The sequence below is a fragment of the Alligator mississippiensis genome, chromosome 2 (assembly GCF_030867095.1).
Source record: "Alligator mississippiensis isolate rAllMis1 chromosome 2, rAllMis1, whole genome shotgun sequence".
In the NCBI taxonomy this organism is placed as follows: Eukaryota; Metazoa; Chordata; order Crocodylia; family Alligatoridae; genus Alligator; species Alligator mississippiensis.
Genome location: NC_081825.1, coordinates 297,828,526 through 297,841,228, shown reverse-complemented (window position 1 = coordinate 297,841,228; position 12,703 = coordinate 297,828,526). Strand labels below are relative to the sequence as shown.

The 12,703-nt window shown below is 45.5% G+C and overlaps 1 protein-coding gene across 3 annotated transcripts in view; it reads right to left on the bottom strand.

Annotated features, from left to right (window-relative positions):
• Window positions 1-12,703, bottom strand: part of SYT16 (synaptotagmin 16) — a 166,592-nt gene that overhangs the window by 78,470 nt on the left and 75,419 nt on the right. The window lies entirely within an intron of this gene.

Genomic DNA, 12,703 nt, shown 5'->3' with positions numbered 1-12,703 from the left:
GCGGGGCTCAGCCCCATGCAAAGCACTGCAGAGGCAGCCACAGGCTGGATACAATCAATTGGCAGGCACCCACCAACGGGCCAGATCCAATCAGCTGGCAGGCCAGATTCAGCCTGTGGGCCATATTTTGCCCACCCCGGCCTAAAGAGTAGTGCTCTTTTTTCTTTTAGAAGTCAGGACGGCTAAAAGAGTCAAGAACAGAGGTAAAATAGAAGCCATCAGAGCCTTTGCTATGATGTCTCGTCCATCGACATCCCAGTTCTTTCCAAGCTATTTTATGAGTGATGCTAACCATGGAAGGTACAATCATCCCATTCCAGCAAATTCTGAAAGAAGGAAGAATATTGGCAGCAATTCAACAACTAACAAAAATCACAAACATTTATAATGATGTGTATAATAAATATGCCAGTTTTCACCGACAGTTATTCCTTGACCTGATACGGGAACAATTTCCGTAGCTTCACTGTTCTCTACAGAAACGTTCTGCCCCCCTGTCCAACACACACATTGATTCTGTGCCGAGGCGAGGACAGGTAAATAAAGTAACTCCAAGTCTCCAAAGGACTTAAACGTTCTTGAATATTGGTATATAGAAAGATCCTCCTTCTGCCATTGCAACTCAGTAGTCCCAGAAAGCTTTCTTGACAATTCACTGAGCTTGTTGAATCAAGTCTTCACATCGGTACCAAATAAAATACTGTATTATTTCACATACAGCATGCATCTTGTCTCAACCCCACCCCCCGCAAAAAAACAGCTACTGGAAATTGGAGTGTGCATTATATGCAAGGCAATGTGGTAAGATCTGTTTCTGCCACTTACTGAGGAAAACGAAAAGTAAAATGTGAACATGATCCCAAGGAAGAAGACCAATCAGCTCCTTAACTGCTGACACTCAGTTACTTATCACAAGGAAAAATCCATTTTTTCTTCATTCTGCCTTTCAAAATAAGATGTATATTTTATTCCAGGGCATACTGTATGCAAGAAAATACAATAATGGACTAAGTACAAGAAAAATGTTATTTCACTGGGAGCACAGCGATACAAGCGGCAGTCCTATGCTAAACAAGGATACAGCAAACACAGTGATATGTGCCTTCCTTAACATTTTGCAGTCTTGTTCTCCCCTTGATAGTCATTCAAGTTATAGGCCTTGGTCTTGAAAGCAGCCTTTCCATGCCCACTTACCATAGCCATGACAAGGGTCTTCAGGCTTGTAGATGGATAAGAAAGGCCACGTTTTAGATATGTCACACTAAAGAATCTTGACCCAGCCTGCATGTGAGATCAGGGCGTAAGATGGCACCCAGGTTATGGACCAATGTGACATGACACTGTCCACGGTCACTGAGAATGAAGGGAGGGAGGCAGAGGACGGGGATTAAAAAAACACATTGAGATTGAGCTTCAATGTCCAAGAAGAGATGTGCGAGAGAGAGGCCAAGTTCTGGAGCAGGTGGATCTGAGTATCATCCACACAGAGACAGTGGCTGAATGTGGGTTTCCAGGTGAGATTTCCCCAGAGACAGAGGGAGAAGAGAAGAATATGAAGAGAAGAGTATGAAGAGCCCTCTGAGAGCCTTAGAGAAAGCTGAATGGGTCTGGATAAAGATTACTCCCTTGGCCTTTATTTGCTGCTGTTTTTTACCCCTCCGAGTCAGACCTCGCCAGCTGGCCCTGCAGGGCATGGCCAAGGGGGGAAGAGAAGGGAAAGACCCACATTGCTTCTTCAACATCATAGAAGGCTCCCCTAAGGGCAGGGTTTTACAGAGAGAAGCTGTGCTTTGTCTGAACCACATTTCTCAATAGAAGCAGCCTTTATTTGTGTGAAGATAAATGCAGAATCCCAATTCCTTCCAAATGTCCCTTACCATGGGATGTTTCTCCTGGCATTTCTGAAGTTATTGTCCCTGGAGGTGGACTGGGGGCTCATTACACTCACAAAAGCAAAACAGGTCTCCAGCTGTTCATGTTCTTGCTTATACTTCACACGCAGCTTAGAAGCTTTTGCCTCTGTCTTCCTGCCCAGGCTCAACATGTCACAATACTAAGCAACTCATAGCAGGTCGGCAGCATCAAGGTGGAGCAATTCTGAACCCCAGCTCCAAAACAGCCGATCTCTGTATTTGTCTTCAGGAACATTCACCAATGGCTTCTGCATTTCTTGCAGGTGTTGGGAATCGCTGGCCAGCCTGAGCCTATGAAAGCACATGTGGGCACCACACCTCACTTACCTGCTGAGTACCATCCATCTGGATGCTTTTCAGGGTACAGAGGGGCTCATCACTACTCTTTCTATGCAAAATACACTCCAGCACGCACAACTTCTTTCTTGCTCCTGTTCCACCCAGCTCTCTGTTAAAGTCTTGGGCATTTAAAGGAATGCAGATAAATGAGCCTACATCACTTGCAACCCAGCTAATGGCAACTCTGTTCCCTTTTCAAGCCCCCTCATCCTGCTTTGCACCCTTCTCAACCATTTTCAAGTGGAGGATGCCCAGCACGTGCAGAGTTAGCACCATTCCTGTCTTTAACAAGCCTAACTCAAAAAATAAAAGGCGGGCAGGTGGAGAGGGAGGGTTCACCACTTAAATCCATATACATTTATGAAACGCTCAGCACTGGAATGACTAATTGCTTTAAATGGATGAAAAGTACAAGGAGCCTGATTCTCCAATCTGAGTGGAATAAATGAGCAGTAATTCACTCCAGTGAAGCCAGCAGAGTTACATAGGTTTAAAACAGATGTAAGCAAGATGTGAATCCGTCTCAGTGAAAGCTGATGGGAAAAGTGCCAGGGCAGGAAGTTCTCTGTCCTTCTCTGGGCGCAAACGGGACTCTAGCATCCAGAGATAGAGTGAAAGCTACTTCAAAGCAATTCCTGCAGGACTCTTCAGTCTCAAAAATGAAAGCTGCAGACAAGGAAAAACAAGACCGGCCCTTTTAACATAGCTATTGTGAAAGCTGCACTTCCAGTTACAGGTCTGGCTTCGAAGCCTGACCCAGGCACTCAATCATTTCTGCTAGTCTGAAACTCTTATGGAAACCACAAATGGCATGTTCCTTCCCAGCAGGTACTCAAAGCTAAGAGTGGCTGTGTCTTTTGCTGCTAACCTGGGTCTCCCAAAGTGAACACTTCCCCCCCTTCCCAAAACACCCTGTCAACCTTCCCCAAGTAAAGGAGAAAGCCTGTATATGAAGATGGATGACTGTGAAACTCAAGCTAAGCTGGGCCTACTCACAACAGTTAAAATACAAAATACTGATGACAATGGCATAGTGCAAGACGGTGTGAGTTCACAGCTACGCCGTTTGAGAAGAAATAATTAGGTATCATTTCCAGTGTATCTTACTACATTCACAATGATTTTAAGCAGGCTCCTGGTTCTCTGGTATGTAGCTGTGTAAAATGGCTATCCTTGATTAATTAGTATGGTAAATATTTCTTTTGCAATTAAGTTGTGTTTATGTGCAGGAAGGGTCATTCTCCATACGTGATAGCTGTTTCCTCCTGATTTACTCTTTTGCCTTAGGGGTTCCCTTAATCTTCCAAGGACGACTCCTCAACAACCTTGTGTTTTTCCCAACTGCTAATCAATGCCTTGATCCGTTCCAAACTTCATAGAACAGGATAACCTCTTGTCACAGAAAAAGGCAATTCATTCAAATTGGTACTTTCTGATAACCAATAATGAGCAGTTTGATTAACAGGACTTTCCTGTCAAGTACTGCTTGGGACTCTCTTGATTTGCACACTACAAGACTGCTTTGAAGATGCTGAGCTAAAGCGTATAAAAAAGGAACGAAACAGCGAACAGGGCGCGCACTTCAAGAACGAAAGATCCTTCTGCTCTTTTACGTGAACGTATCCACACCTTGAGAAGCTGACAAGACAGACAGACCGCCTCTTTGCCTTTATCGGTGAGAAATGATCACTTTACAGCTGAACACTAGACTTGGCTTTGCTTTAGGCTCATTTAATCGTGAATACTTGCAGTAAATTAAGCCTTTCTGTCATTCATCGAACAAGGTGTCATGTCAATCCTTTAACGCTAGTCTGAAATCCCATTTTATCACTTAACAAAGTCAGAGACCTTCAAAGTCAAAACGACACCCACACATAGTGCCAAAGCATTTCTCCAGGGACATGGTACCGCAGTAATGGGTGATGTATAATCAAAGAATCATTGCATAGATTTCATTACGGCTGGAAGGGACCTCGGGAGATCATCGAGTCCAGCCTCTATCATGGAAGAGTAGGGTTGGAGGGGACCTCAGGAAGTCACTTCTAGTCCAAGCCCCATTGGATCAGTCCCATCTGACCCATCCTAGACAAGTATTTGTCTAATCTGTCCTTGAAAACTTTCTGCACAACCCTCTTGTACAGCTACTTTGTACTACCTGAAACATCAGAAACAGCCTGACTTGCAGGGAAATGAGGGCACCGTTGGTGGCACACAGTGATGCCCTCTGCAAAGGTGCTGGAGCAAAAGTAGTGAATTCTCCCATTTCTTATTGTTCCCTTCTGTTTTATGGCTTCCTACGCAGCTAGCTGCATTTGGTGCTTTGCCAGTCTTTGTTGAAAAAAAAATGATTTCCTGATATCTTGACCAAAAATGGGTTGTTTGCATTTATTGTTGGTTTTTTTGGGGGGGAGAAGGGGGTGTTGTGTGTGTATGTTGCTATTTAGCTTCTTGGCATTTCGTTCGCCTTCCTTTCTGTCCCTTTGTTCTGTGTTCTCTTTTTGGAAAGGAATGGCAGCTATTAATTATTTTTCCCCACAGCTATCACTGGAAACAAAGGAGGGCAATAGCAAAATCTATTGTGCAAATCTGACATTAATTGTTCATAACTGTTTAGACGCTGTTTCAAGAATCCAAAGTTGTCAACAAGGTAAAGAAACTGGAGGAAAATAAGACAAAAATGCTTCTGGAAATCCTAAATCAAAAAACAACACCCCCCCCCCCCCAATCTGCTGCCTTGTCATTAAACCGCAGCAGAGTATTTGGATTCATTAATTATTTCAGTTACTACAGCCTGCAAAAGCCCTTGTTGAGAACCAGGAACCCATTGTGGTAGGTGCTGTACAAACCCAGATGGCTGATCCTAAGAGCTGATAAAATACAGAACAAGAGATGACAGGTAGGACAGACAGATGGGAGAATACAAGGACACAGTGAGTCTCTAGCAGACGGTGGCCTTGGTATGTCAGAATTCACAGGGGGCTCTCCCCAGGCATACGGGCCAACATGGAAGAAAGCAATGATATGTTAGCTTGTATATTTAGCAAAGGACAATGGGATCTGGCATAATCTGCTGATCAGAGGTGGGAGCTGATACCTTGAGGATTCTCAGGTATTGAAACAGGCTACCTAGAGCAGTTGCGAGATCTCCATCCTTGGAGGTTTTCAAGAGCAGGTTGGACAGACACTTTGCTGGGATGTTTTAGTCAGGGATGGATGATCCTGCCCTAAGCAAGGGGCTAGACTAGATGTGACTTCATGAGGTCCCTTCCAGCCCTACTTCCCTATGATCCTATGATACTGCCTGAGAGATGGCAGGGAAGGGAAGGGAAGGATACATCAAAGTGCCCTGAAAGTGAAGACAAGCAGCTTGTGTTTGATACACTAAAGAATAAGGAGGCAATGGAGGGATTCAAAGAGAGGAGTGAGGTGGCCACTGTGATGGGCTGGGAGAATGACCTCTCCAGCAATGCTCTGTCTGAATGTCTCCAAAAAGTCTGCTCAGCTCTGCAGGACGCAGGCTCCTTATTCTATATATGAGCACATTACTACTTACTAAACCATAAACTCTTTGGGGCAGGGCATTTGGCTCATGTTTTGGTGTGGGGTTTTTTTGTTTGATGGCTGTACAATGCCTATTACCATGGGATTGCAGGTGCTGCCAGATCAGAAAAGGCCAGGATAGTTTCATGCATGTTTTATGGTTGCCAGCAGAGCAAGGAAACATCATTTTGGATTCCTCTGTGGCTTGTGATGAAATGAAAGGCTGGATCCTGACCTGACCTCATTGTAAATCAGGACCCCACTCCAGTAAGTTAACATTCACATCAGTGTAAAACTGGGACAAGGCCAGAATCAAGACTTAATTCATCAAGCCATTGGTCAAATAAGCACAACAAACCAGGGCAGCTCTTCTCTGACCAGAAACAGGCCAGCAGCACCAGTAGGAACAATCACGGTTGTAGGAAGAACTGTTATTTACACAAATGCAAGGGCCACACACACAATAAGGGGCTCTCAATCTGTTTGCATGCTATACACAACAGTTTGTGTGCATGCTACAATTAACCCATGAGTCCCCACCTCTTAGACATCCTGCCTGGAGTCACATAACAGAACTGTGGCAATTACAGCAACTGCTTACCAGAAAAATAACACTAGGGATAAATTGTCATCTCCTTAATGTGAGACAGGTTTACTACTGTTTTAAAAAAATAAAGAGCAATCCCACTGGCTGCTGTTTTTATCTGCAGAAATATGTGATCTCTGCTCTCTCTGGACACCAGCAAGTGCTCTGTGGACCATAGTTTGGGAACCATTGCACAGAGCACTGTACGTACTTTTGGGGCTTGGACAGATGATACATCTACATATTGAACACCAGAAGAAATTACATGGGGAGATGTGCAGCCATCCCAGGGGAGCTGTAGGAATAAATGCCACTAAAGTCCCTCACCACTACTAGGTGTTGGAGAAGCAGGTAACAGCCCTGAGCAATCAGCTGCTTCAGGATAAGTGGCAGACAGACAAGACCTAGAGTAATTCATACCAGTGTGGTTTTAACCCTGATTTTTCCCAGGGCAATTCTACAGTGGATGGACAGCCCTGTATTGGAGTCACACACACATCACCTATCTGCTCCTTCTTTACACTAATGTAAAGGCTGACTACACAGGTGTAAATGCATCATATGCCCAGGCTCCCTTTCACACACACATGGGCTAACCTACACATCCAGAACCCCTTCTCCTTCCTCTTCCTCCTTCTCCTTGCTCCTAACGCTAAGGCAGCGTGTATTAGTTACAGGTTCAAACTCTTTAAGTGCATTTGGGGTAAGAAAACTACACAGCAAGCACAAACCCGATTCCAGTTACACTCACCTCCCTCCCACCTTTGTTCTGCCTCACTGCAAACTTGAAGAGGGGTGGATAGTGTCTCCTTTGATTCCAGGTCCACCCAAGAGGCACGGAAAAAGACAGACAGATATGTACATGCCAACATTCATGTTTTTATCACAAGTGTTTTGATACTTGGTGTTTTCCTTTAAGCCCCAAATCATACAATCCTAGAAAATGAGGGTTGGAAGGGAGCTCAGGAGGTGACATCTAGTCCAACCCCTGATCCAAGCAGGACCAGCCCCAACTAGATCAGCCCAGGCAAGGCTTTGTCTACCAGATCCAGGAGTCAAGTGTTTAGAAGTGCCTTGGTTTTATTGTTTTTTTTAAGCCAGGCTCATATTGTTACAGCTCAAAGCTTAAAGTCATTAAGTGAAGTCACTGTAAGACTAAAAAAACCCCCAGAAGACAAATAAAGATAACCCAGGGGTTTTGTTTTTCATCTCATGATTTCTAAACTAATCTCATGATTTTTTACAGGTGTAACACACGGATTTTGGAACTCTTGGGGCTGGTGACGTGATAGATGCTCGTGGACAAGGTGCATTCCTGTGTGTTTCCCTTTGTTAATTATTAGGAGACCATGATTTTCTGCCCAGGCCTTCAGGTTGCACTAGATGAAGATATGAAGTGTTAGCTGAAGATATAAAGCACAGAGGATTGTTTTCTGTTATGAGTCACAGCACTGCAGCGGGGGGTTAGTAGCGGCTCCGTACACAAGAGTTTGCTCTCTCTTCGTTACACATTTCTGCAAACAAGCTTATGTGGTTTGCAAGCTTTGCAGTTCAAGTGTGTGGCCCAACAAAGCCCGATGTGCAGGCTGCAAGCTTTTACTGCCGCATGGGGAAACCTCACCTTGCACATGAGCCTCTCCAAACAGAGCGCATGTGGAACCAGTCCAGACCTGAGTGGGCCGCTGGTCTAGGGCCAGGCCTGTGCTCATAGCCCTGCCTGCACTTTGAAGAGATCAAAGGGCATTTTTCCATGTGCTCCGGGGGTAGGCGCTTTAATTAGAGTGGTTCCAAGAGCTGGTCTAATTAAAGCGCTTGCAGCGTCTTGTGTATCAGCAAACCCACGCTTCAAAATGGTGGCAGGGATGCTTTAACTAATTGCAGAGCAGGGACGCTGATGCACAAGATGCGGAGGCTGGTTGGAGCATGCTAATTAGCTCTGACACACTGCAATTACAGTGCGTTGGAGCAGTCTCCCTACATGTGTACAAGCACCCGGAGTGTCAATAGTCTCAGGCATGCACACCTGCACACACACGCACGCTTCCTAGAGCAATGGCTGTCAACTGTGGAGGAGACCTACCCCAGCTGGCCATGCCAAGGCATATAGCAATTACAGCCAGCCGTGGTTGCCTGTTGTGTTCCTCTGCACACACTAACCAGAACGACTTCCCTGCTCGGTCTCAGTTACGGGTACACCTCCATTACAGCCATCACTCTGACTCCGGCTTGTCTAGACATTCCCAGTCCAGCTTTAAACTAGCCTGCGTGGGTACCACTAGCAATGCAATCATGGTAGCCCAGACCTCAGAACAGGTAAACTGTCCAGCTCATTCACGCAGCTTGTCAGGTGGGTTTTCCAGCCGAGGCTGACCTCCATGCTAGTGAGGCTACGCTGCTAGCAGGCCTCGAGCTGGCTGATTTAGAGCTCCAGTCACAGCTGGGGCTGCAATGAAGAGGCACCCTTGAAAGTGTACACAGCTAAATGACAGGCAAGCAGGGACCTCCAACAGCAACTGTGTCCCCAACGCAGGCTCATCATTAAGGTCAATAGGGGAGTCATGAGTGTCAGTCACAAAAGCCCTGAGTGCTAGAAATAATGCTCGTGATCTGCCAGTAATTGAGTCATTGTCCTGGGACTTCCTGAAGGGTTTTCAATTAATTCTTTCTTTTCACTGAGATCCTTCAATCATATTGTTCTTTCCCTGAAGCCGCAGGTCCTGCTATTACAATCAAATCAGAAATACAGACGACCAGATGCGTCTCAGGATCACCATGGTGAACATATTTCACCCAACTCCTTTTGCTGTTTGAAGGCCAGACTCTGGAAAAACTTTGCTTAAGTTGCTGATTCCAGAAGCCCGCATATATATCAAGGTTGATGGAAGTCTCTGCAAGGGGCAAAAAACCAGGCAGAACTTCTTTTTTCTTTTCAACCTCCTCCTAACTGTTTGATATTGATATTCAACAGCTAATCCAGCAGGAATACGGGACTGTCTTGGGCATCATATTCGGACATTCATTTCAGGCAGATATTCAACCTTTTGAGCATGGTCCTAAACTTCTTGGTGCCGATATAAGCTCAGAGTTGAGTCACTGCAGATGGGAGAGTGGCTCTAGATACACAGCAGTCTAACAAACTGAAACCCGAGGCCCTCGTGCTTGCCTTTGGATCCAGTCAGTTATAACAGTGATTACAATAGCAGATGGCAGGTGCGTTTCTACCGTTCCAACTCCAGTGTGCCAGTAGGAGGCAAAAAGATTTCTCCTTATGCATCCATCATCTACTTTGTGCAAAGAGAAGTAGAAGATGACCCCACAAAACAGCTTGCATCTGAGCAAGCAGCAGAGTTTTACTGAATCTAGCCCTTTAATAAGAAACAGAGTTTAGCATCAAGAAAGCATGAAGCAGACAGCTGAAAGGAAGAAACACTGAATAATTTATACACACATACACATATTACACACAGACACACACACATGTACACTTCTCACAGGAAAATAAAAATCAAATCCCCTGCCATAATTTCCCATTTGTTAATAGGAGTGTAGGTTGTAGCCGTGTTGGTCTAAGGACACAGGCAGACAAGGTTCTTTGGGTGAAGCTGATATCTTCTAGTAGACCAACTCAAATAGTTGGAAAAAAATTCTTCTTTGCCTGAAAGCTTGCAACAAAAAATGTGTTCCAACTATTTGAGTTGGCCTAATAAAAGATATCAGATTTATCCAAAGAACCTTGTCTGCCATTTGTTAACATGATTATTTGGAGAGTTGCCCAGTTCTATGACCAAGTAGCCAACCAAGTAGGATGAGTCACTAGAAGGCCCCAAGGCCACCCCAGTCCTGTGACCTGACTCTGGGTGTACATAAGCTTACCATGTGGCTAGGGTTTTAGGTTGTAGATGTGTTGGTCTAAGGATATAGGCAGACAAGGTTCTTTGGGTGAATTTGATATCTTTTATTAGACCAACCCAAATGGTTGGAGAATAGTTATTAAGCAAGCTTTCGGGTTCAAAAAGCCTGACAAAGGGTTTTTGAACCCAAAAGCTTGCTTAATAACTATTCTCCAACCATTTGGGTTGGTCTAATAAAAGATATCAAATTCACCCAAGGAACCTTGTCTACCATGTGACTAGTAGTCTTAAAACTACCCAAATCTTATATCAAAGTCAGCCTAAAATAGGGGTGCTCAACTTCCATCCTGTGGGTTAAATGTGGCCGGTGGAACCATTGGTATCTGGCCCATGGTGCTCCCCACAGGTTGGGAAATTTGGTGGCAGGAGAGCCATGGCAATAAATACAACCACCCTCCTCTGCTGCCAAATGCCCAAACCCCAAGCCCTGCACAGGAGGTTGGGGCCAAGTCACACCCCCTCCTCTCAACCCCACAGCTGGATGAGGCTGGGCCACGCTCCTCCCCTTGGGCTGGATGGGGCTGAGCCATGCCCTCTTTTCCCCATGGGGCCAGTTTAAGCCCCCTTCTCCACCCCTGCAGGGCTGGGTCAAGCCCCCTTCCCCTGAGGGTTGGGGCTGGGCCATGCCCCTTTACCCCACAGGTCTGGGCCACAGCCCCTATCTCTGCCCCCAACTCCCCTGTGGGGCCCGGATGCACCATGCCCCTCTCTGCAAGGGTACAGGTGGGGTCCTGCCATGACTATCCTGTGCCAGATCAGGACCGCCACCCAGATCTGGCTCGCAGACAGCTCCGCTGGCCGTAAAGGTTGAGCACCACTGACCTAAAACACAGAGAAGTCTGAAGCCGAGTATCTCTAACTTCAATTCTTCATGGTCCCTTTAGTTGGGAAGGAGGACAAAAAGTCTCCAACTCCAGCCTTCCTTTTTAATTAATGATTATACTGTATTCCTCTATGGTATCAGATTTAGCACCTCATTAATGCCTTTGGTATTTTGCTTATACGCCACAGCTGTGGGTAAAGTTGAATTAGTGTTTCCATTATAAACCCATGTTTTCAAGGGTTTATTACTCCGTCATGTAAGATTTACTCCAAAGTAAATTGCCACAGAGTGCGCCGGCTTGGAAACATTTTTTTTTCCTTCAAAATTTGTGAGGGGGGGGGAAAAATCCGCCCTGTTTATTAATAATTCACATTTTAAAAGGCCACACATTTTAAAGATATGTTTGCATGATTGTCTGTGACAGCTCCAAAGAGCGTCAACACCCACATATTTCTGGAGATGTGTCATTTAAGATTAAAAAAAAAGGGCAGACTCTCGTACAACTTCCTGGGGAAAAAAATTCATGAGATTTAAAAATGATATTGGGAAGAGAAATTCAGTTAAAAAAAAAAGAAAATCTATGCTTAAGTAAAATGTCAAGGTTACGATCTCCAAAAAGAAAGGAAAACTTGCAGCAAAAGCTGTTTTTTCACCTGAGATAGTCCTCTTGCATTTGTTTTTGCTAAGATTTACTGAGCAGAGGGCATCCACAGACTCATGACTTAAGCATGCACTGACACAGGACCCAGGCCTCCATGTCAGCAAGGTCCCGATCCTGCAATATAAGGAGCTCTGGGCCCTTGCGATAGCCTCACTAAAGTCAATGAGGTTCTCACGACTCCACAGTGAAACAGCAGCAGGTTTGGGTGCAAGCACTGGCAGGATTGGGCCTTCCCGTGTTTCGACTGGAAGCCGAGGTGCCTCTAGTACTGTGTTTATTTTTAACGGAAAGACCAGCAAAGCAGTTGTTTTGGCAGATAAAACCCCAAACGCTTCCAAAATGCAGCCGACTTTGCAATCAAGTCGGAGGAAAAAAAAAAGGCAGGCAGGCCAAGCTTTAGCCTAGCAACCTTGACAGTAGCATCTCTAAGTATAGCTCTGGTGTGCTAACGTCTCTTAAAAACATTTACATCTTTGCTGCGCTTTCTGTAATGTGACAGGGAGGCGGCAAGAAGTCTGCCTCTTCCATCGCTAGCAAAGAAGTTACCCCAGGGGACCTTTACTCGCCTCTCCCAAAGCGGCCGAGGGGTCAGAGGCTTAAACAGGAGCTGATTGCTACTGATGAAAACTTGGGTCTACACATGGGAGATGTCCAGGGGTGTCTACAAATTCCAGCCTAACTTGCTCACAATCCAGGACGAACCGTGACGCATGCAAAACCCTGGTGAGCCCTTGCCGACGGTTAATGCAGCTGAGAGAGCGGGTCCACCGCCAGTGCTTCTGCAATGGGACCAGCGCGTGGAAGATTGTGCAATGGTTAACGCAGGGAAACCAGTGCGAGTGCACCCAGCAGCCTGCGCGTTACTCAGCGCTGCCCAGATTTTTCGGTTCTCTTCGCTCCCACAAGACACAGAGGTGACAAAAACCATGT